At 37.2% G+C, this 25,486-nt stretch overlaps 1 long non-coding RNA gene across 1 annotated transcript; it reads left to right on the forward strand.

Moving 5' to 3' along the window:
* The first annotated feature begins 2,598 nt into the window (after nucleotides 1–2,598).
* On the forward strand, nucleotides 2,599–25,005 carry LOC139440124 (uncharacterized). Its single transcript, XR_011650183.1, has 3 exons — nucleotides 2,599–2,748; nucleotides 5,488–5,550; nucleotides 24,867–25,005. It is a non-coding gene; the product is annotated as an uncharacterized lncRNA (long non-coding RNA).
* Nucleotides 25,006–25,486: the final 481 nt, after the last annotated feature.

The following is a 25,486-nucleotide window of genomic DNA, read 5'->3' on the forward strand; positions in this document are numbered from 1 at the left end:
TCTTGGCTGGAACTTCTGCTATACTACAGCAATGAGGTGATGTCAGTAGCATCGAGTCAGGCGCAAGGAGATGTAATATCAGGCTACTTCACACAATGCTGCCAAACAACAGCCTTGTCAGCTGAAAACTGTTCTTCTTGTCAATGGAATAAGATATTGAGAAAAAGGGTTTTGCTCATCATCACTGCTGGACACAGACTAGTCCACAGTCACAGCATTTTCGAGGCAGACAAGCAGGCAGCCTCGGAAGAACCACCTCACAATTGTGGTACATTGTCTCCAAAAAGAGCTTCCATTGATGCTTTCCCTCCTTTTATATGCATGTCTTTCCTCACACCAAGAGACTGAGTCTATTTCTTCTCATCTTGAATCTGGAATGGCCCTGGGATTTGCTTAGAAGAAGAGAATGCTGTGGGCATGACTTTCTTCTAACTACCTTTAGGAAGACTGGCAGCTTCTACTTCCTTTCTTTCTTTCGGAAGAGAGCTGCAATATAAGTTCAACTACCCTGCGACAACCTCTTTGAAGAAGCCCAGACTAACCATATGAAGAGGAATGTGGAGAGGGATATGGAGAGAGAGAGATTGAGGGACGTGTCAGGTTAGCAGCTGAACGTTCCAGACATTCTAGCTTTGGTGCTGAGCCTGTGAGTGAAAAGAAATCTTAGACATTTTAACCCAAAAGACACCACATGAAGCAAAAAACTGCCTACACCCACATGGCAGAACCAGAAGAATTAATAGGTTCTTGTTGTTTTAAGCCGTTAAATACTGGGGATGCCTGCTATATGGCAAAAGATATTTGAACTACCTATCAACATTTGAAAGAGGGTCATATATCTCTTGATTCTCTCTCTTTGTGACATGAAATAGAAGGATCCTTCAGAGAAATAAAATGGGGAAAATGAGTAGCAGTTAGGTAAAATGAAGAGGGGTTCCTTTTTAAAGGATACAGTTTTGAGCCTTTTTTTTTTTTTTTTTTTTGAGGTACCAGGTGCCGGGGATTGAAACTGGGACCTCATGTGGTCCCAGTTTGTCCCGGTCTTCGTTCAATCACTGAGCCATATTGACTCCCCTGAGTTGGTTTTGTCATTTGTTGTGCTTGTTGTTTTTGTTTTTAAGGAGCTGAACCTGGGAATGCCCATGTGGGAAGCAGGCACTCCACCCCTTGAGCCACATCAGCTCCCCAAAATCTTTTAAAGTAGAACATTTATTCCTTCCTTCCTTTATTCACTCATTCATGTTCAATGAGTTTGTATTGAATACATTTATCTCCATAGCTCTAGGCATGAAGCATACAGTGCAATAGGACAGATAAGGTCCCTCATCATGGTGCTTACATCCTAATTGGGAAAGACAAATAACACCAATAACCACAAAAAGATTATTTCAGCTTGTGATAATGCAATTGAGGAAGGGGGTAACGTGATAGCATTATTACAGTTTTTCCAAGGGTTGCTCCCTGACTCATCAGCAATAAACTAATAGGCAGAAAAAAGAAAGAAAAGGTCCCCCTGAGCTTGTAACACAGCTTAATGATCTGCAAGCTAATTAGCAATTTCTTGGAATGAATATATCCTCACAATTGATGGTGGGGCAGGGCCTTTCCAGTTTAGATGTGCTAGAATTGGGCAAACAGATAGTATTCTTTCCATGCCCCATCTGTTATCACACATCCTGAGACATGGCATTGCTGTACTTAAAGAAAATAAGTTTGAATTACGAAAGAGGAACAAAGGAACTTATTTTTTACAATCTTAAATTTCTTAGGAGGCTTCTATTACTCATTTTCTTCTGAATTAAGGGCAATTTTTATAAGAAAATTCCTTCAAGGGAAAAAAAAACCCTCTTTTTTCAGACATTAGCATGATTCTCTATGAGTCTTCTGTCAAGGCATTTCAACATTGTTTCAACAGTGACTTCCATGAAAGAGAGAACTCTGACTTACTTTCTTCACTTATTCATGCTCTCATACAATATTTCACCAATAGAACATACTTACTGAATGTTGTTGAACTTGTGAATATTGGATGAAAAGCCCAAGTCTGCCCTTGAATCCTAGCTCTGCCACCTGCTCTCAGTACGACCTTGGCCAAGTTACTTAACTTTCCTACATTTCCATTTTCTTCATTGTAAAGTAATAATAACAATACTTTCCATGATTGGCTGTAATAAAAGTTAACATGTATATATTCTATATATATAGAATATATAAATGCTTATATATATAAAACAATGAACAGCCTGCACGTGATTGAAAATAGTTAAATGAAATTCCTCCCCAATAGAGGATATTTGCATTTAGATAAAATCTGGGAAAAGTAAAGATCATTAGTGTTTGAGTTCATTTTGAGTCCCTTTTTATTTAAATGGAAACTTGACAAACTGCTTTCTTCTATGACATTTTTCTTATTTGGCAAGAATCAACTGGCAATAGCTGAGCATCTGTTATAATTTTGCAATAGTCACCATTCTTGGAAACTTAACGTTAATTTTAAGTCAGTGATGTAGTTGTCAAAGCTTACCAGGGGAAAAGAGTCAGAAGGACAGAGAAAAGGAACAACAAACTTGACTCAATTTACAGCTTTGGTTGAGGATGGTCCTATAAAGAGAATCAGCTCTAGACTGCTTTATTTCCACTGAACAGGAATGGGTTAGAGTGGGTGGTGACAGAAAATAAGAGTGGCATTGAGTCTGCAACAGAGGTATGGATCAGAATGGAGAGCCCTGTTTCTCCCTTTGTTCTGAGGTGAGTCAAGAATGAATTTGCTCTGTGGTTTAGAGTAATATAGAAATTATATTCCAACTATAGAGAAAATGTAGAAGATGATTCCATTTTTTTGCATAAACGTACCCTCAATTTGCACTTCAGAGATCATAGAAAATGAATCTACATAGCTTTTTTCTTCTGGAAAGAAATTTTCATTTCCATCAAAGCATCCTTCTCGCTCTTGCTACCAGGCATTAGAACTCTGTTGCCTCTACCTGGAACACACACTCCCTCTCTCCTCCTCTCCTTCCTTTCAGCTTTTCTCCTATTTATCTTTCAGGTCTCTGCCAGGAGTCACATCCCCCAAGGCTTCCTTTGCTGCTCTCACCCCCAGTGTCAAATTGGGGGCTGTGCTTCCCTTATACTTTTCCCTTCATCGTGCTCTATTCTATTGGCCCATCTATTTACCTGTACTTGCACTAGATGTTGGGCTGTGAAGCCAGGGACCATGTCTGTGTGGTTTGTAAGTGTATTCCCAATGACAGTGGAGTGCCTACATGGAGTAGGTACACAGTAAGAGTTGTTATTGTTGTTGTTTTACTTTTTAATTAAATGAATAAAGGCATTTAAAACTATTTCGTTCCATGGGTTCTTTCATCATCGTGGCATATCTGTGAGCTAGAGAAAAGTCAGACATCATGGGATTAGCAAATACATTTGTTGTACTTTTCCAGGTTGTTAGGAAGAGACTTTTTAGATTATCTAAGGTGACTTGAGCTTGTTGTAAAGATTCAAGGGGCAATAAGAAAAGACTGGACTGTTCAACAGGCACATGTAACTTCCATGACTGAGAAATCAGACATTCTCTCTAGGATAAATAAAAAATTTTCTTAACTCAGTCACTTTATTGTTAGTCAAAAGCAGGAATCTTGTCCTCTCTCAGTGCATCTTGATCAATTCCTTATTTTATATTTCCTGAACAATTGTCTATCAAAATCTGCCTGCTAGGGATTTTGTGGATGTGGACAACTAGACTATCAGATCCTGAAAGGCTAGGAGAGGTCATCTTCTTTTGAATCTAATATGGTGCTAAATAGAGAGCAACTGCTCAGTCAATGGCTATTTGGATTAATTAAACAGTGACTAAAAAGAGACTCATTAGCTCAGTGCATAGCACGCTTCACATGTCTTTCTAATCAATCTGGCTTCATTCTAATCGGATTCACCTATAGGTCTAATGCCAGAAGAGCAAATCCCAGCATATCTGTGCTCATGGAAAACTCATTGTGAAGTCCCATGATGTGAATCATGATATTGCCTGAAAAGAACATGGTAGACATTTTGAAAAAATTGTCTTTGATGAATAAAGGTAATAGGGTCGAGAGAAAAAAACACACAAATTGTTTTTGTCATTTTTATGCTTATCATATATCTGTGGAATAAGTGGATGAAGAGTTACTGATACAGGCGGTGGACTTGGCCCAGTGGTTAGGGCGTCCGTCTACCACATGGGAGGTCTGCGGTTCAAGCCCCGGGCTTCCTTGACCCGTGTGGAGCTGGCCCATGAGCAGTGCTGAGATGTGCAAGGAGTGCTATGCTACGCAGGGGTATACCCCACATGGCAGGGAGTGTGCCCCATAGGGAGAGCTGCCCAGCGTGAAAGAAAGTGCCGCCTGCTTAAGAATGGCGCCATCCATACGGAGAGCTGACACAACAAGATGACACAACAAAAAGAACCACAGATTCCTGTGCCACTGACAACAACAGAAGTGGACAAAGAAGACACAACAAATAGACACAGAGAACAGACAATGGGGGTTGGGGGAGAGAAGGGGAGAGAAATAAATAAATAAATAAATCTTTTAAAAAAGGTTACTGATATAGAATATTGACAAAATTCAAGTGAAATGATCATTGCAATTTTTAGAGTATAAGTTTCCCTTAGCCAGATGAGAACATGTTAATAGTAAGATTCACCAAGATTTTAAAATGAATACTAATGAGATAAATTTAGGATTAGAACAATCAGCTTAACTCCAAAAGACATCTGTTTAAGACTGTCATTCAATAGGAAACAAAACAATAATATTCAATTTATAGAGTAATCTCTTAAGTAGAAGAAACCATAGCCTTTAAAAGGATAATTTTTCTCCTTTAACTACTAGTGAGCTACCTCATTAGTGAGCGTCCCAAGAAGCTCTGAAAACTACCATTACCTCTTATAAAATCTGTATCTTCTTAATTCCATGGGGCCTACAGTGGACAAAGGTTTATAAATAGATTTGGATATAGTAGTAACAAGTGATTTCGCTTTCTGTAATGCAGTTTCACCTTGGATAACAAATGACTGAAAGATTTCCGACTACTCACATGCTTTTCGACTAGGCAATCCGTGCAGTCTGGGGTATTCTCTACCCCCTGTAATCTAAACAGTATTTCTGATTGGATTTATCCAACTGTTTGTTACAGTAAAAAAAAGCTGAGACCCGCCTCCAAAAGTAAGCTAATGGTAACATAAGATAAACAGCAGTCCAAGATATGGCAAAAATAAAATGAGGTGTTTTGTCACTGGGTTTGAGCTAGTATAGGGTATAGGGTTGAAGAATATGTGTGCTTTAAACATTTCATTCCACCCGGAACTGCTCAATGAAGATTCCTTAGGATTTACTAGGGCACACTCCGCACTCAAAATTTCTGAGTTTGCATCTGTTAGGTAACAGCCGTCTTTTCAAAGTCGAGCACCTTACTGAAAATCTCTCTATTTTCCTTCACCTACAGATTCACAAACAGAGGGGACTTAGTCCTGAGAAAGTGGGTAATGAGAGGTCAGAAGTGGAAAAGGTAGGAAAACCATCTCTAGCCACATATGTTAAGTATCTACTCTATATCCCAAATTGTGCTGGGTCTGAGAAATACTGCAACTGAGACAGATATAGTTCATACCTTCATTTGAGCTTACATTGTAGTGGTGAAAGCAGACATTAAATAAATATTTATAGAACACTTTAAAATGGTGAATTTTATGTTATGCAAATTATATCTTAATTTAAATCTAAAAAAGAATAAAAAATGAAATTCATTCTTTTATTTAATAAATATTTGTTTGTCATTTTCTGTTAACAAATATGTTTACCGGAATGAATGTGTGTGTACATGTGTGTGTTTATGTGTGTGTGTCCAAGAATGTCTAAATAACAGAGACTTTTATATGTAAGCCCTATAATTTCTTTTCTAGCATCCTTATAGTAACCTTCCAACAGGTATGTTTTTCCACAAACATTATTAATCTATAATGTGCAAATCACCTGTATATTCTTTAAGACATAGTTCATTTCAGTTAGGAGTTTCAAATCCACGAATAGAGAATTACAAAAAGGCATACTATGTTCTAAGTATCGGGTGCTGTCATGGAAGTAAACGTGAGATGCAGGAGCGAGTGGGACAGGAGTAAGATCCTGGTAGTTTTGGCAACTGGTGTGAGGCTGGGATTGCAAAGGAGAGCATCTCGCATGGCCACATAGTCTTTGCCCAATGGCAGAAAGCCATTCTGGCCATAAATTTTATTCAGCCAGACCACAGCTTTAATTTTAGCTGGGCCAGCAGTACCTTTGAGGCAGTGCTGCCACCCCATAAAAAGAAGCCCCTAAATCTGGCTTATGGTGAGAGGAAAAGCCCATCAGGATTTAGCTGCCAGACATCTCTTTAGCATGTATTGAAGGCTGTCGGCCTCAGTGCCAAACAAGGGGCAGCAGGGCATGACCAAGAGAGAAAACTCTCTGGAATGTCCTTGTTCTTCATGCCCTCTTCTGCACCCTCATTTAAAAGAAAAATGTAAACGAAAATCTCTCCAAACATAAATTTGGCTCAGCCATGCAGAGCTCAGTGCTTTCTGCTAAATTTGCTGATATCAATCAGTTATGTCTGTGCCATTGGACAGTTCAGTAATTCGATTCATTAGGAAACCAGATTTACTCCACCACCAGCTCTTATCCAGACCACCTTTTGTACCCTCATCATCTTCAGAGAGAAAATCATGCAGGGATACAGATGTCAAACCAGACCTGAAAACACAATTTGTTTTTGTGCTTTTAGGGAACAAAGTCATATATCAAAGATACTCTTAACTCTTGGGTATTGTATATAATGTGTCCGGATTAAGACATTAGACTTCTTATAAGAAGAATAATCTTCCCATTGCTTCTTTCAAAAATTTTTTAAAATTATGAAATATTTTAAGCCCACAGAAAAGTACAGAAAAAAAAATTTAATTGCCTATGACCTAAAGTAACATTTTGCCATATTTATTTTCAGAATTCCTAACCCTTCATACCAATAATTATCAGTATCGTAAGGTGGGTGAGTGTCCTTTCCGTGCACATTTTTACACTTTTACAACATATGCCTGCCCTCAGAATGCTGTAGAGTATTATTTGTGTGGTTTTAATTTATAGAAGCATTATATTGAACATATTTTGTAACATGCTTTCTTACTAAATATTATTGTTCTTGAGATTTATACAAGTTAGTACAGTTAGTTCTTCATTTCTTTTAACTTTTACTATTATATGAATATTCTGTGATTTATTTTTCCATTGTATTTTTAGACACTTTTAATTTTAATTTTTGCTATTACAATTAAAGCCACCGTAAACATTTCTATACATGCCTATTTTTTTAATGTACAATAAATTTTCTGGGGAATACACTTAGGAATAAAATAGTTTGGTCATAAGCAATGTTCAAGTTAAACTTTAATAAATATTGCCAAATTACTCTCCAGATGGGGTGTATCAACTTAAACTCCATCAGCTGTGAATAATTATTCCCTTTTCTACACATCCTCCACAACACTTGGTATTCAGCCTTCAATTTTTACCAATTTGATCATCACAAAATGGTATCACATGGTGTTGCAAACAATTTCTCCCAATATGTCGTTTTCTTTTCACTTTTCTATGTTGTCTTTTGATGTATAGACATTTTAAACTTAATGTAATTTAAATTAACAATCTCTTCCTTTGTGATTTGAGATTTTTGTCTTGTTTTAGAAATATTTTTCTTCATGAAATATCCTAATATTTTTTTCTAAAGGTGTTCAGTATATTCTTTTTACATTTTTTTCTTAATTGACCTGGAACTGATTTTTGTTTGTGGTGTGAAGTGGGAATCAGGATTGAACTATCTGTTCCTTTTTATTGCTTTGCAATGCCTCCTCTGTCACATATCGGGTTTTCAATTATGGCTTGGGCTAGCCCCTGGTTTACTTATCTATCCCTACACTAACAGTACAATATTTTTATAATAATTATTGATATCTAGTAACAAAATTGCTTGCACCTTGCTGTTCTTTAAAAAAAACAAAACAACTGTCTGAACTATCCTTGCCCCTTAGCTCATTAATTAAATGTTTGGAATCAGTTTTCAAGTTACACATAAAAAGCTATAGGGATTTGACTGATTACAATTTATAAATCAATTTGGTAAAAACTGACATCACAATGATATTGAATTTTGTATCCATAAACACGGTAGAATCTCCCCACTTCTTCAAGTTCTTTCCATAATATTTCATACACTTCTGGATATTTATTAGACATATTCTTAGGTACCTGGGAATATATTTTTATTTGAAATGATATCTTTTAAAATTATATTTTCTGTTATTGTTGATTATTAGCAATGCAATTGATTTTTTCTATATTGATATTATATGTATGTTCTGAACACGTTAATTTTACTTATGTGTAGCTTCTCATGTCTTAATAATGATTGTATCTACTAACTTTCCTTGTATAGTTTGTCATTTTTTTCTTGTGAGATCATTTTCAGTGGAGGTTTTTGTTTTGTCTTGTTTTGTTTTTGCTGTGGGAGTCCCATGTACCCTGTTTTTTGAACTGTTGCTACAAAGCAGCTTTATATTTGTTTATACCAGATGCCTTGAGGTATTCCCTGGTCCAGAATCACACTGTTGGTTATTTCTCAACCTAAGAAATCCTACACAAAGCTGATTACATACATTTAGATTCCATGTCTCTGTATGAAACAGACTTTTAGATTTTCCAATGGAGGATTTTTTTTTTTTTTCACTCAGAGCCTTTTGGCTCTAGGCTAAGATAAACTTTCTGGTCAATCTACTAGCATAAGCAGCCTTTCCTATATATATATACAAGGATCTCAAGTACAGAATCTTAGTTCGCAGCCAAAGACCAAATTTGTTTTCTTATAGGGGACCTTAACAAGCCCAACTTGCCAGGTAGGGTAGCACTGAAATATCAGCTTACTTACAAAGCTGACACTTTACTTAGGAAATTTCTCTTCCTTTCTGATTTCCCTCTCAGTTCTTTTTTAAAAAAAAATCAGCTATTTATTTATTCATTAATTTATTTACGTGTATGTTTGTGTCCAACAGATTTTTCTTATGCATGTATTATATTTTGGCTAGCATTTGTACCTATATATAACAGAAAATGTTAGATTACGGACACTAGATTGTCCGCATTGTTAACAGAACTAAAAGGCTTGACTACTTGAATAGTGAGACTTGGATTACATGGACCATTCAGTTTTGTGAAGTTTTTGTCTTTCCCCCATAGTTCTAACAACTTATACAAGCAAGGAGATTCTCAACCACGGCTCATTAATGACTGTGTCCAGAGCCATAGATTCATCTCTAAATCCTGATTTCTCAGCTAAGAAAGATTCAAAAAAGATACTTCATAAATAAATGTGTTTATAAAGTTATTTATATTTTAACAATATATTTATTGATGATGCATTATAAGAGTTGTTCATCTTATGAAGATACTTGAAATATAAGCCTTAGATCACTCTAGGAAAGTGAATTAAACCAAGAAGAAGGGCTTACAACATGTTATTATTTTACAAGAGAAAAAAATGGTTTTACTAAGGCTTGTAAGGCTTGTAAATAAAAGACAAAGTATTTTCCTGCTTTCACTAATAAAGTGTCCATCTCATTCAAATGTAAGTAATGGACATGTTTTAATTATTCTGATTTCCACAATTTTCTATTTCAATATTAAGGTTTGGAAGAAAACTGATATAATTTTGTTGTTTAGAGTCCTTTTTTGCTAAATCCTAAAACATTTATTAAGTTACACATGTCAGTCACTGCAGATATAGGAGAATGAATAAGACATGGTTTTTTTTAAGATTTATTTATTTATTTTTTTATTTATCTCCCCCCGCCCCCCCCATTGTCTGCTCATCTTCTTTTTAGGAGGCACCAGGAACCAGGAACCAAACCTGGGGCCTCCCATGTATGAGGGAGGCACATAATCGCTTGAGCCACCGCCCCTCCCAAGATAGGGTTCTTGATCAAAGAATGGCCCAATTGCAGAGAGACAAAAATGTAAGCAAATGATTATAATATATTTTGATGGATGCTACATTAGAGGTACATGATTAAGAGGCATGGACTACTAAAGGGGGAAAACCTTGCCCACTCCTGGAGGGTATGAAGAGTGCTTCTGTGGAAAGCTTCGTCAGAAGGTCACTTTTAAGCGACATTTTCAAGGGATGATGAATGAAGAACTGCAAGTCAGTACCACTAAGCACGAAGTATGAAGTGGGGAGCTACACAGAAGTAAGGGGGGCCAAGACATGGAAGGTCTTGTATTCCATGCTAAAAACCCGAACTTTATCCTGGAGACGGTGGGAAGCCACTGGAAGCTATTAAGCAGGGGAATGTGGTGATTAGATTTCATTTTACGCAAATGACAAATCTGAGTGGCCAAATCTAGAGAAAGGGAGATCAGTTAGGAGGGTATTTTAATATTCTAGGTCAGAATGTTTCCAGTCCAGTTAAAGGGCTGAGGTCATTGAGATGAAGGTGGAGGGAACAAAATTAAGACATATTTAGGAACTAAAATCATGAAGGTTTGGAAACTGGTAAAATGTAGTCAAGAGCAGATGTGGGGAAATTGTTATAGTTTTCAATACCTTCTGGGATCCCAATACAAAAGACTGCTACTTGGAGAAAAAGGCAGGACTTGAGAAAAAGGTTTTTGTATCATTAATATCCAGATCATGATTAAAACCATGAAAGAGACTGAGCATGCAAATTAGAAGTGAACTGGGAAGTGTCCTTAGAGAGCAAATGGATGATGAGATGAAAAGGGAACTGTCATCAGTGGGAGGATAGTCCTACTAATCAAAAGGGCAGAATTTTAGTAAAAAAATAATTCATTGGGTGTGCATGTGTTATATTTCTAATGTGCATTCCATTTAGATATTCTATTTACTATTTTCCCTCTCTGTGAGAATTCCTGATGGATACCTGGGACCTTTTATCTAGAAATACAAGTAGTAAAAACAAATAGACCAAACTTTGAAATTCTTATGTGCACGTGGTTCTAGAAAAGGAGCATTTCATCATGCAGTTCATTTTCCTATTAGCCAGCAGGATTCAGCCATTATTGTTAATAGTCATTGATAATAGAAGGTTAAAAAGCTCTTCTTGAAGAGAAAGAGTTCCCTTTACCCCTAAAGTAACTAACTTAAAATCTCTGTTATTACCCAAATTGAAAACCAGGAGGCACATTTTAATTAAAAATATTTATAGCAAGCTGAATAACAGCTGCCAGTTCCTCTCACCACTCATGAATGCATTTTGCAGCTGGTCATGATTCTCTCTTCTTTCAGTCAGCTTAACCAATAATAACAGCTGTTCATTAGACAGGGTACGTTTTATTAGCACCCATGTGATATGTAGTAACTGGTTAAAAAGTCTTTAATTCAAATCATTTTTGAGAGAACCATACTTTTACTTGATGGATCGTTGTCTAAAGGACTTTTGTTTCCATAAATAAGAAAACATTTGTTTGACGTCAAGTGTCTCCATATTCCATATGGCTCAAACATTTCTATGAACTTCCTAATCTATTTATTTAAAACTATAAAAACTTGTTAGATCACATAAGCAAAACTATGAAAAACTCAACAGGAAGGGGAACTGGGAGGAGCTCTAGATTATGTATCCACACACACACACACACAGAAGAATTTAATTCAACATTGTCTTTTTTAAAAGACCATGTTCTTAGAGATATTAACAGTCTCCATGCTGAATGCAAATGAGCACTAAATCAGGACTGATCAGAGCTTTTTGTTTGTTTTGTTTTGTTTACTAAGTTGCCGGAGTTTCTTTGTTTAGTAAGATATTCTGTTCCAGGAAGTAAAAAGTGGGAGAGTCAGACAAGAATTCAATGAAAAGAACTGAAGTTGCTAAACCAATGGCACACATTTTAATAAGGAATTTAGCGAATTTATGACATGCATTAAGAGAGGAAATTGATTATTCGTTTGAAGTGTATCCATAGCAGAACCTGCTGCTCAGAGCATTTTGGATGAAGGCTGTTTTGCTCCTGTTACATACTTAGGTGGAACAAAACAGATCTGGTTAGCACAGCTGAATTATGGCAGAAAAAAAGTTTTGTCCAAGAAAAAAATAGAAAATAAGCTCTTAAAGAAAATCCTAACAATCCATACTCCTGCTGGCAGGGAAGACAGTATGAAAAGGCTCAATGAAAACTTTGTTTTCACAAACAGATCAGAGGAATCCATAAACTGGGTACTGTATTTCAATGTATTTGGAATTCCTTTGGTATACTCCTTTCTAAAAATATTTCCAGCTTCTGCTTTAGAGAAAACTATTATTTATGGAATTCAACTAGATAGCAGAGGTTGACTTACTAATTAGTTTTGTTACCCAAATATCCTATGAATTAAACTTTTTTCACTTGAAGCACCTTTTTAATAAAGATTTACTTTATTTATTTATTTCTCCCCACCCCCTCATTGTTTGCATTTGCTGTGTCTGTTTGTTGCATGCTCATCTTCCTTTTAGGAGGCGCTGGAAACAGAACCCAGGACCTCCTGTGTGAGAGGGAGGTGCCCAATTGCTTCAGCTTCCTCCGCTCCCTACTTTGCTGTATCTCTTATTATGTTTTCCTCTTTGTGTCTCTTGTTGTGTCATCTCATTGAGTGAGCTCACTGCTCCAGCCTATTGCATCAGCTCGCTGTCTTGCCAGTCTTCTTTAGGAGGTACTGGGAACCGAAAACAGGACCTCCCATGTGGTAGGCAGGAGCTCAATCACTTGAGCCACATACACTTCCCAACTTGAAGCATTTATTGAGTTATATAGAAAGATGATGCTAAAGACAATGAAGGGTCTTTTAGATTGCTTTCTTTTCTTTGGGATTTAAGTGTGATGGTTTGGAGCAGTCTTTGTCTTTTTAGGGTAGGCAACGGAGTAAAGAGTATTAAAAAATAAGAAAATGAGAAAAGTACATGCTCAGAGGGATGAACTGTTGGCATGCTGCAGAGTGGGATGCACCAGCGATCATTTTTTAAAACAAATGAAATTAGGTTCTGAAATTGTATATAAGGACTAGCTAGAGCAAGAGTCAAGCAACCTCAAGCTAAACCAATAGATTGCTTAATAGATGCTCTTGTAACTGCACAAAGACCTGCCTCAAAATTTGAAATCATCAGTTCTAAGAATCTGATTTCATTTGTAGGCAACAGTCTTCCCCTTTACCAGAATCTATTTCAGGGGAGAGTCAAGGGAGTTGCTTCATTTTTTCCAAGAAAAGTGAAGGGCTATGGTGACTTTAATGGGCTCTTCTTACTCTAATTTTCTTCTAAAACTCTTAGTGCCTTTGAGTTGCTTTACTAAATCTGTATGATATGCACAGAAATATTAAGTCAGTAAGTCAAATTTACTTCTAAGTAGGCCAGAAAGTTCATTTTAAAAGAGACATGAATTGGCAGGAAATGTTGGAATGGGGCCAAGGCAATTCATCAAGGGAAGGAGAATCTAATTTTTTTTTTAAAGGTGAAAGTAGAAAAACAAAATTAGGGGGAATGAGACAGAGACTTGTAACAATGGGATGGTTTTGTTATTTTATTTATATGCTTGGTGTAACTGACTTATTTGAAGCAAGTTGATTTAGTCTGTTTTCAGTACAAAGCAAAAAAAATACAAACAGGGCTTTGAGATGGTAACTTAACATGCAGAAATCATAACAGACTCTTTTATTCTTTCTATTACATATGACTGGACATTCCCATTGAGACTACTTACTGGCTGCTGTGTAATCCTTTTGTTTATCAAAGGACATGGTCACAATTTTCTAATCAGTTCAGGACAGAATAATTAAAGGCTGCAAAGTGCAAGTGGTTATCCTGCATCTAATTACATAAATACCAGGAAGATTATCAATTAAAGATACACTTTCAATCTGCTATGAAAAATTTCCATGTAGGAAACCAGTTGAAGTTTGATTATACCAAATTCCCTGTTTCCTTCCCTCTCCTGCACAATGTTTTTCAATCTTGAATAAACTTTGATGAATGTGATATACCTCTTGAATCATGAAGTTGTGAGCAAACCATATTACATGGAGCAAAGAGGAATGTGGTTGAACTGTAATGTGTTATCACATCAAAGTTGTGTGACATTAAAGATCAGTTTTTTCCTTTCTCTTTACCTGTTATTTTCTTCCAAATTTACATGAATGTGCATGCCTTTAGCGCCATTACATTTATTCTTTATTAACTGCATTCTTAGCAAATGCAAGCCGTATTTATAAAAGGGTACACATAGCACTTCTGTAAGGATTATTTTAATGGCTTAGTAGAGAGGAGAGAGAAGGGAAAAAGAAATGGGGGCAGCTAGAAAGAAAATTTCAAAACATTCCTTTGTTTTCCTTTTTGCCCTACTCTACATTCTGGTTCCATCTGGATACGGGGTATAGGGGATGGGCTGCAAGGGGAAGGAATTCTAAGTAACCTAAAACAGAATCCGTAGGGCTTGAAAAATAAATCAACTAGAAAGAAAGAGAATGAATGTAATCAAATAGAAGTTGATGTAAGTTAATTAACTCTCCATCACAGTACTCTCTAATTTATTACGAGGAATTGAGTAGAAAAAAACCTGAGATTTAAATTCTTCTGTTTACCAGAGATATATTCCTTTACTTCCTCAAATGAAAACTGAGACAAGACTCAATTTCAAAGTTTCTGAATAAATGAAGAATATGTAAATTTTTTGCTAAGCGAGTCAAATGAATAGCTATAAAATAACAAATTTACTTCTCAATTTTGGCCTTATGTTATTTGTTTTTCATTTAACTCATTCTTTATAAGAAAAACAAATTACTCACTTGTAGGATTTTAAAAATCTTGTTTCATGTACTCTCTTGAGGTATTTTGTGACCTCATGTTATATTTATCTACTGAGCAGCCAGAGGTTCATTTTTTCCTTTTACATCAAATGAAAACCAAATATTTCTGGAACTCTGAACTACCAGACTGCAAGTTTCCTTTCAAATCTATAAAAAAGTAAAGGAGGGAAAAAGTACATGGATGAAAACAAACAAACAAACAAAAAAACCTCAGTAACCAGACACATAGTTTCCACCATTTACTGAGCATTCACTGTTTGTACAGGATGGATATAGACACTGAATGATAAGGAGAGAGTTATGGAAAATCAGAACTGTCAAGGAGTTTATGGTCTAGATAGTGAGAGAAATATATGTATATTGATTAGCTGAAAAATTAATGTATGAATGATACTGTTAATAGGGACTTTGGGAATTCAAGGGTTGAGGAAGTGAAGGGTGAGCCCTGATGGCATAAGAAGACTACCAAGAAGTTTTGGGAAAGGAAGAATTAATTGTGACTGAACAGATTATCATTATTTTCCCATGTGGAAAAGTGGAGAGAATGACATTTAGGGGATAGAAATGAGGAAGTCATGAACATGGCTGAATCAGAGAGTAAGAGAAACCTGGTTAGGTAGAGTGGGCAGTTGTACTGGTAAAAAGAGTAGATAAGGAAAAATGAGGTGCAGAAGGGTCTTGGAAGACTTTGAAGACTTTGAAGGTCAGGCAGAAGAGTCTAGAGAGAATAAACTCTAAAACTTACTTTCCTAGTTAGTGGTGAGTTACAGAGGAGAAAAAATACATCGGGAAATATCAGATCATAGGCAACCATTGTTGTTTTGTTTAGTTTTGCTTTGTTTTGTTTTAGGAGGTACCAGGGATTGAACCCAGGACCTTTTACTTGGGAAGCAGGCGCTCAACCATTTGAGCTACATCTGCTCCCCAATGAGAGTTGGTTTTTTCATTTGTTTGGTTTTTTTTGCTTGGTTTTGTTTTGTTTTTAGAAAGTACTGGGGATTGAACCCAAGACCTCATACTTGGGAAGCAGACTCTCAAACACTTGAGCTACATCTACTCCATCAACCAATGTTTTTATTCAAACAAAATTAAATGACTTACTCTGAAGAAACTTAGTCTTCTAGATTTCTTCCTTTGCATATCTGAGACTCTTTAATAATCACTTGATCCAGATTTATTTAACCAATAAGGGCTAACTGAATATCATAGTAAATTAGCATGTATTGAAATCTACCAGACTCTCTCATATAATCCTCATAAGAACCTATGGAATATTAGCCTACCCATGTTTTGCTAAGTTTACAATTTTTTAATTAAATTTCTGGCCCAAGATGACAGCATTTAAGTGATGAGCAGCACTTGTACCCAAGTTTTCCAATTATAAATCCTATTTTCTTTCCACTGTTTCATTCCACTTCCAATCTGTTCAAGGTCCTAGGTTGAATAATTCTTTATTTTAAAAGCAAAGCAGTGGGGAGTGGGTGTTGTTCAGTGGTTGAGTGCCTGCTTTTCATGTATGAGGTGCTGGGTTCAATCCCCAGATACCTCCTAAAAATAGATAGATAGATAGATAGATAGATAGATAGATAGATAGATAGATAGATAAAAGCAAAGCAGCATTCTTATACACCAGTGTTCATAGTACTAGTCACAGTAGCCAAAAGGTAGAATGAACTCAAATGTCCATCAGCAGATGAATGGGTAAACAAAATGTGGTATATACATACAATGGAATATTATTCATCAGTAAAAGGAATGAAATTCTGATACGTGCTTCAAAATGGATGAACCCCGAAATTATTGAATGAAGTAACCCAGACACAAAAGGACAAATATTGTATGATTCCATTGATGGAAAATATCTGGAATAAGCAAATTTAAAAAGACAGAAAGTTGATTAGAGGTTACCAGGGGCTAGTGGGAGAAGGTAATGTGAAGTTTTTACTTAATAAGTGCAGAGTTTCTGTTGGGAGTCATGAAAAAGTCTTGGTAATGGATGGTGGTGATGTTACCATATCAATGTGAATGCATTAATACCTCTAAAGTTGTACTTAAAAATGAAAAATTTTGTGTTATATATGTTCCCAACAATAAAAAGGAAGGAAGAAAGGAAGGGAGGGAGGGAGGGAGGGAGGAAGGGAAATCTGGGGGGAAAAACAAGGAGCATTGGTGCACAGTGGCATATTCATATTTAAAAACTAACCTTTCTATAATTAGATATAGTATTAATTTTAGGATTTTTAGCAATTCCCTGAAATCAAGAATAGAGAGATTTTCAGGTAATTAAAAATAACCAATGAGAAATCAAAATGTTTGGTAAGTGAATATCCATTTATTTTTTTTTTATTTTTATTTTTTAAGATTTATTTTTATTTATTTAATTCCCCTCCCCTCCCCCGGTTGTCTGTTTTCTGTGTCTTTTTGCTGCGTCTTGTTTCTTTGTCCGCTTCTGTTGTCGTCAGCGGCACGGAAGTGTGGGCGGCGCCATTCCTCGGCAGGCTGCTCCCTCCTTCGCACTGGGTGGCTCTCCTTATGGGTGCACTCCTTGCGTGTGGGGCTCCCCTATGCAGGGACACCCCTGCATGGCAGGGCACTCCTTGCGCGCATCAGCACTGCGCATGGGCCAGCTCCACACGGGTCAAGGAGGCCCGGGGCTTGAACCACGGACCTCCCATGTGGTAGACGGACGCCCTAACCACTGGGCCAAAGTCCGTTTCCCGAATATCCATTTAAAAGCCTATTAGGTGCGATAGATATTTTATAGAAATTATATTTTCACTAAGAATGGAAAATTTGCTGTTTGATACATTTTTTACTTCATGAAAGAATTATATTTGCCAATGCATTATGTTTGGCTTATTCTTGAAAGTTCTAAGTAGTATACAAATCTTATTAGAAAAAAATTTTATATGTTCTCACATGAAAGGAATCCAATCTTTCTGTGTGTATAATTAGCAAAGATCAGATTGCCCTGATATGAATTTATCCATTCAACAATATTTATTAGATGTCTAATATGTTAGAGCTATGGTGCTGGGCTCTAAAGAAAAATAAATATTTTAAGAATTTGGAGATGGTTTCACAGAGAGTGATAAAACGGGTCAAAATCTTAAATGTATATAAGACTCATAATATAACAGAGTGAAACAGGCCTCATATATGACAAGAGGTAGTAATCGATTCAATTCAGGTTCTATATACCCAAACATCTCATTTTGAAAACAACTGATTGTAAAAGTGCCCATTGAAGTTAATGGTTAATATTTTTTTAAAACTGGTTTGTGTATTTAGATAGAGACAGTTATGTGCTGGTAAAGATTTAATAATTGACTTTTCAGGAAAAAAAGCCTTAAATTTTAGCATTTGTCGCTTTCCATGGGGCAACCACGGCCATTTTCAAATTACTAATGGGGAGGAAGTCATTGCACACAAAGTAAAGAAGGGATACACAGCAGCATTCCACTATGCAGTATTCCCACCATATATAATGCAATAATTAGGAAGAACTGAGTTTTGAGTATTTAACAACTTTGCTTTAAATATAATTTATTTCATTTTATATATTCTTTCATTTATTTCTTTATTATTGACTGTATTTAAAAACCAGCTTACAAAATTCCCAAACACTTAACAATGGGCTCTTTTAAGCCAGTGCAATCTGTCCTCATCACATCACTGGAAGATCAGAAAAGAGAAAACGATAAAAAGCTACAGGAATATTTAGGTTAAACAAAGAGAAAAACATGTAACTTATGTGAGTCATGTGTATACTGGATCAATCAGATAATCATGAATATTTATTGAGAATTTATTAAATGCCAGGTAGCTCTTTTATGTCTAATTTCCTATTTATTCCTAGCAATAATCTTATGAAATTTTATTACAAATATTCCTTTTTAACAGGTGAGGAAACGGGCACAGAGGAGAAAAGCAACCTCTCCTGTGGGAGAGCCAGGGATTGAATCCAGTTTTTTTTTATTCACAAGCCCATACCCTTAATAAAGTATATACCATCTCCAAGGGAGTTTATTTGGTATAATCTTGCAACCCTTAAAACCACTTGCATTTCCAACCTAAAAGAGCAGAGTGTAGTTAAAAGAGGACATTTTAGGTTGTATATGTGCTACTAGAATAAAAATTTAAAAAACAAATATAGGACTGTACAACACAAAAAGTAAACCCCATTGTAAACGATGGAAACTATATATAGTAGTACAATTATAAAAATGTTCTTTTATTAATTGTAGCAAATACACCTCTCTAATGCTATAATGATAATAATAGGGTGGTGTATGGGAACTCTATTTTATGCATGAGTTTTCTATAACCTGACAACTTCTCTAATAATTTTAAAAAGAGCAGTGGGTTTGCTTCTGCATCAGAAAGGTCAAAGTTAGTAAACTTCACATGGACTATGTAAATTACACAGATCAAGGCATTAAGGCAAACTTCATATCGACCCTCTTCCTTCTAAGTTCTAAGAAAAGGCCCACACACTCTTCAGATGATCTCATGCTTCACTTTCCATGCACTGATTTTTGTCTGGGCTTTCTGATTTCTTAAGAAGTACATACAATTTGGTAGGGCTAAATGCTTTTTTTCCCCCTTCCTATTGCCTAGCTTTCCAATAATTATAGTAAGCTCAACTGGGGTTCGACTTGTTGGTGATTAATTAGATTTGATTTCATGCTATCTCGGCCACCATCCTCTTCCTACCCCCAATGACTAATAGCTCTTCTGCAAAGTCCAAACAAATGGCTATGGTATCTAGTTTTTATTTTTGGAAGTCTCTGCAGCCAAAATCATAGAACCTCTTCACAGACAGCAGCTTAGAAATTCCTCGTTAGGATTCCTGCCCTTAACAGCCGCCCTTGATATGGCTAGATGGCCCGTTGACTCATACCCTGAGTGGCATCGTGCCAGCTCACAAGTTGTCAAGCTATTTGAATCAAGAATTGGCACTGCACAGTGATAAATATAGATGGGCAGCTTGCAAAACAACTCTACAAGGGACCATATCTTCTTCAGGAAGTACCTGTGTGCCAGCACTAAAGCATTAATACCACGTGTCTTTTCCACACTTGACATCTGTGGACACTTAAGAGCGTGTGACAGAAGGAGGAACAGAATGAGAGTGGGAAGGAAATCAAGAGAGTTTATAGGCTAGGCTAGCAAACCAGAGAAGGATGAATTACAGCTGGGGCCCAGGAGTCCCATTAAGAATCCTGCCTCTGACGCTTTAGCATGTGAGCCTATCTACAGGCTCCTCATTTCAAGGCAAGCACTAGCACAGAATAATGGAAGGAAGAGGTCAGAAAGAGGCGACTCAAACCACTGTTTCTAGCAGTGCCATAGAACCCCCAAAAGGCTCCATCAGTTGACATGCCACAAAGTCACCGTGTAAAAGCTCAGGATAAGAAACAGCCTCTTCCCTAGACACAGGTGTAAAGAACTGAGCTAAATCATGTCATGAGCCCACATCACTGTCATCCTGAGGGGGCGAGAAAATGCGGCTGTTCGGATAGTTCCAGACATCCCGACAAGCTTGACATAGCTTTAATAAATTCGTCAGTGAAATGAAGATGTCTAGAGGTCTAAATATGTGTGTGAGTATGGGAGGACTTCAGATTCGGGATTTGTAGGACTGAAATTCTGCCCTGTGGCTAATTTAAGGCTCAAGAAGGTTAACAACTGGCCGAGTATCATTTTACAGATAATCCTCAATTTCCTCATCTGTAAACTGAGAATAAAATTAAAATATACCTCGCAGTGTTGTTAGAGGCTCAAATGAGATCATTGCTGCACGGTGCTTTGTAAACAGTAAAAATGTCTATACAAATGTAGCATTGAGTTTTTTTGGAGCAGCTCACTCCTTTGTAAAAATGAGTTACAACATAATCCCCATCATAAGTAATTAAAACACACACACATATAAAGCACACTTTATAAACCATGACTCTAATAGAATGATGCTATTGTTTTTAGACCAGTAATTTTTTTTACTTTTTATTTTGAAATACTTTCAAACTTACAGGAGAGTTACAAAAATAATACAAACTCCATACAGAGAATTCCAAAATACCCGTATCTCCCAGATACTCCCAGATCTACCAGTTTTAACATTTTTGCCACATTTTCCTTATCACTCTATCTATCCCTCTATTATGTATTGCCTGACTGTCTATCTAATCAATCCATTTTCTGAACACTTGAGTATAGGCCATATACATCATATAATACTGCCACGTATGTTTCTTAAGAACAAGGATATTCACTTAAGTACCCACCTTACGTGCATTTATCAAGTTCAAGAAATGTAACATTGATACAAAGCTTACAGTCTATATTCCAATTTTTTTTCATATATTCTTGTATTGCATTCACTTGTCATCCCCTTAGCTGATCTTTTTTTTTTTAATTATAGGAACACATATACAACATAAACTTTTTCATCTCAAACACTCCTAAGCATACCATTTAATGGGATTAATTACATTCACAATATTGCAGTACATTCGTCATCTTCCATTACTAAAACTTTTCCATCTCCCCAAATAGAAACCCTGCAATGATTATGCATTAATTCCCCAATCCCCCTGCCTCACCTTACCCCCAGCAACCTTTACTCTGATTTCTGACTCTATGAGCTTACACATTCTCTGATATTTTCTTTTTAGTTACTACGGGGCTTAAATTTAATATCCTAAATCTATATCGTAGTTTGCAAAGGAAGTTTTCAGTAATTATTACTTTGGATAGTTTCTCTGCTCCTTTCTCTCTTTCTTCTCCTTCTAAGACTCCCACAATGAGTATATCAGTACACTTTTCTTCAATATTTCTTTTTTCTGCTCCTCAGACTGAATGATTTAAATTGTCTTATCTTTAAATTCTCTGATTCTTTCATCTGCTGCTCCAATCTGTGGCTGAACCCCTTAGGGTATTTTTAATTTCTGTTACTGTGGCCTTCAGCTCTATTTGGTTTCTTTTCATAATTTCCACCTCTTTTTATATTCTCTTTATATTCATCTATTGTTTTCCTGATATCCTTTAGTTCTTTGCCCATGTTTTCCTTTAGCTCTTTGAGAGTATATAAGACCATTAAAAAATACCTTTTATCAATTTATTTTTTTTTAAGATTTATTTATTTCTCTCTCCCTTCACCCCCCATTGTCTGCTGTCTGTGTCCATTCTCTGTATGTTCTTTTATGTCTGCTTGTATTCTCATTAGGCAGTTCCTGGGACCTTCTGGAGTGGGAAGGAGGTAATCGTTCTCTTGCGCCACCTTGGCTCCCTGTTCTGCTATGTCTCTTATTGTTTCTCCTCTGTGTCTCTTGTTGTGTCATCTTGCTGCACCAGCTCTCCACGTTGGCTGGCACTCCTGTGTGGGGTAGCACTTCGCGTGGGCCAGCACTCCCCATGGGCCAGCTCGCTATGCGGTCCAGCTTGTCTTCACCAGGAAGCCCTGGACATCTTAGATATGGTCCCCTTCATTGAGTTTTCTAATCTCTTCCTTTGCCTAGGTCACTGGTTCCTGTTTCTTTGTATGCTTTATAACCTCTTGCTGAAACTGGGGCATTTTTATATTTTAATGTGTTATTGCCGGAATTTAGGCTCTAAGGTGTCTGTTCCTTAGCTTGTATCCAGTTATTATTATGAAAGCTTTCCTTGAATGCCTGGAGCTAATAAAGAAGAAGATGAGGGGGGGGGGAGGAGGAAAAGGAGGGGGAGGGGGAGGGGGAAAAGAGGAGGGCAGGGGGAGAGGGAGGAGGAAAAGAAAAAGAAAAGGAAGGAAGGAAGGAGGAAGGGAGGGAGGACAGAAACCCCTTCCCCAGTCTTTGCAGATTAACCTGTGCAAGTGCTCTCCTTTGGGGCTTATCCATATAATGAATTTAGAGAATAGTTCCAGGCCAAAGCATAGGGGGCCACCCTGATCTTTTTTCTGTGCGTGTGTTTTATCTTGGACATGTGCCTGTGACCCTAGGAATCTCCCATTTACACAGTTCTGAATGTCCTCTTTTCCCTAGGAAACAGTTTTCTCACCAGCCAGGGCACTGCATTCTATGTTCTATAGCCAGCAATCTCTTGCCCCAGCAGTACAATTTTATTTCTCTCCCACAGCACTCTGTAGGAGAGTTCCATGAGTTGTCTTTTCTACGCAGAGCAAGTTCTGGGATGGCAAGTCCCTTAGACCACCACAAGAATGATTGGGCCAGACAGCTCTCAGTATGCACACAAGGGTTACTCTATGCCCTCTGAAGTGTGGGCTGGCTTCCTGCTCAGCCAGTGAGGGGGAGGGAGGGCAGAGGCCAGCCAGAGTACTTGGATTCCCACTACTTTTTAAAAAAAGATTTATTTATTTATTTCCCCCCACCCCACCCCAGTTTTCTGTTCTCTGTGTCTATTTACTGCGTGTTCCTCTTTATCCGCTTCTGTTGTTGTCAGCGGCTCAGGAATCTGTGTTTCTTTTTGGTGCGTCATCTTGTTGTGTCAGCTCTCTGTGTATGTGGCGCCATTCCTGGGCAGGCTGCACTTTCTTTTGCGCTGGGCGGCTCTCCTTACAGGGTGCACTCCTTGTGCATGGGGCTCTCCTACGTGGGGACACCCCTGCGTGGCATGGCACTCCCTGTGCGCATCAGCACTGCACATGGGCCAGCTCCACATAGGTCAAGGAGGCCCGGGGTTTGAACCGCAGACCTCCCATGTGGTAGACGGAGGCCTTAACCACGGGGCCAAGTCCGCCGCCCTTGTTTCTTATTCTCTCATTTTGCAGAAGAAACAGACTCAGAAGGTTGATGGGACTCAGAATATCCATGATGCTTGGGAGAATTGCCAAGATCACACTGCTTGTCAATACCAAACCCAGAAAGAAAGGCACAATGAATCCAGAATGGCTTTTCAGAAAGTAAAAATAATATAGTGGCAAAATATAATGCCCTTATGTATACAACATTATCAGTGTAGGATTATGGGTTATTTTCATATTTTAGACGTAATTTTCCGATCTAGAAATTGACTCCATATTGATTATATTTTTTCTTTACATGCAAAAATTAACTCCTAGCAACTCAGTGTTAATCCTTCAGTGAAGCTCTCTTCTTTCCTCCAACCAGGCTATAAACTGTTTCCTATTGTGTGTTCCACTAACACATGGATTTTGCCTTGGTTTTAGCAGTGAGTTCATTGTTCTAATTGTTTATTTGTATCCATCTTCAGTTTGTAGACGATGAATTCCTTGAGAGCAGGGGCCCTTTCTGATTGCTCTTTTATAGCACCTAGTATGTTCCCAGGAACACAATAAATAAAATGAATGTTTGATGAATGAATAAATGCAGAAAATGTAAACTATGAGACAATGAATAAAAAAAAAGGGGTTTACTACACGTGAGCACATATCCAGCCTGATCAAATTCTTGTTTATTTTACTATCTTCCCTTTATTTAACATAAAGGTGTCAGGCATTTTGACTTTGAGTATTCTGAACAGTATGCAGTTATAGCAACCTCAAAAGGATTAGAATTGTAGCACTACATGAGGATTATTGTTGTTAACAGAATTATTTTTAGTACATTATTTAGTTGAACGCATTCCTTTTCAGGGAATTTCAAGTGCATCATTTACATGTCCTCTTAATTGTCACAATTCTGTAAGCTGTGTAGGGACAGGATTATCAATTTATTTCGTGAATGAGAAAGTGTGGGAAGTTTGACTCATTCAAGGCCATGAAGGTAGCTTCTAGGAGAGAGAAAACTGGAAATCCTTTCCTATTCTTGGTGTTTCTATTGTGTGGCGCTGTAATCAAAGCTTGACTGCTGCTGAAAGACCCAAACACTGTCTTCGATTCTCCAACTTGAGGGTCCCGTGGCTGTACAATTCAAAGTTGCCTCAGTCAAGAACCAACTATGTCAGTTCCGTTTGACCTTCTGACACCATTACTGCTTATGTCTCCTCAGCTCATAAATTGCACAGTGTTACCTTCACCACATTCTACTGGTCAAAACAAGTCACAAGGTCAGCCCAGAGTCAAGTGGCTGGACAAATGGATTTTACCTTTTGATGGATGGAACAGCAGCAGCGCATTGCAAAGCAGCACACCTCCAGGGTTGAGAGGAAGTTGTGGCCATATTTGCAATCTACCACACCTTGCTATGTGTCTTGCATGACTTGACATTTATTGATATCTCCTTCCTTGTCTTTCATTACTCCCCCAGAGAACACTCTAGCCTTGATGATGATTATAATGGTAATAATAGTAAAAACAATAACAGATACATACTTTAAGTACTTTTTCTGTGTCAGGCACTGCAGCTGATGTTGTGCACATATTATAGCACCTAATCATCCAATTTCCCTATAATGGAGGTATTTTTATCCCCATTTTAAAGATGAGAAATTTCAAAGTAGAGGAGCTTAACCAGATATCACGACATTGAAAACCCTGAATTGGAGTTCAAATTCAAGTCTGCTTGATTCCAAAGTTCATTAAATTTTTATTATGCCACACAGTCATAGCAATGTGTTTGCCCTATTTTACATGCATTTCCATGCTCTTTGACTGTTACAAGCTGTTCCC

This window comes from Dasypus novemcinctus, chromosome 12 (genome assembly GCF_030445035.2).
Source record: "Dasypus novemcinctus isolate mDasNov1 chromosome 12, mDasNov1.1.hap2, whole genome shotgun sequence".
Lineage (NCBI taxonomy): Eukaryota > Metazoa > Chordata > Mammalia > Cingulata > Dasypodidae > Dasypus > Dasypus novemcinctus.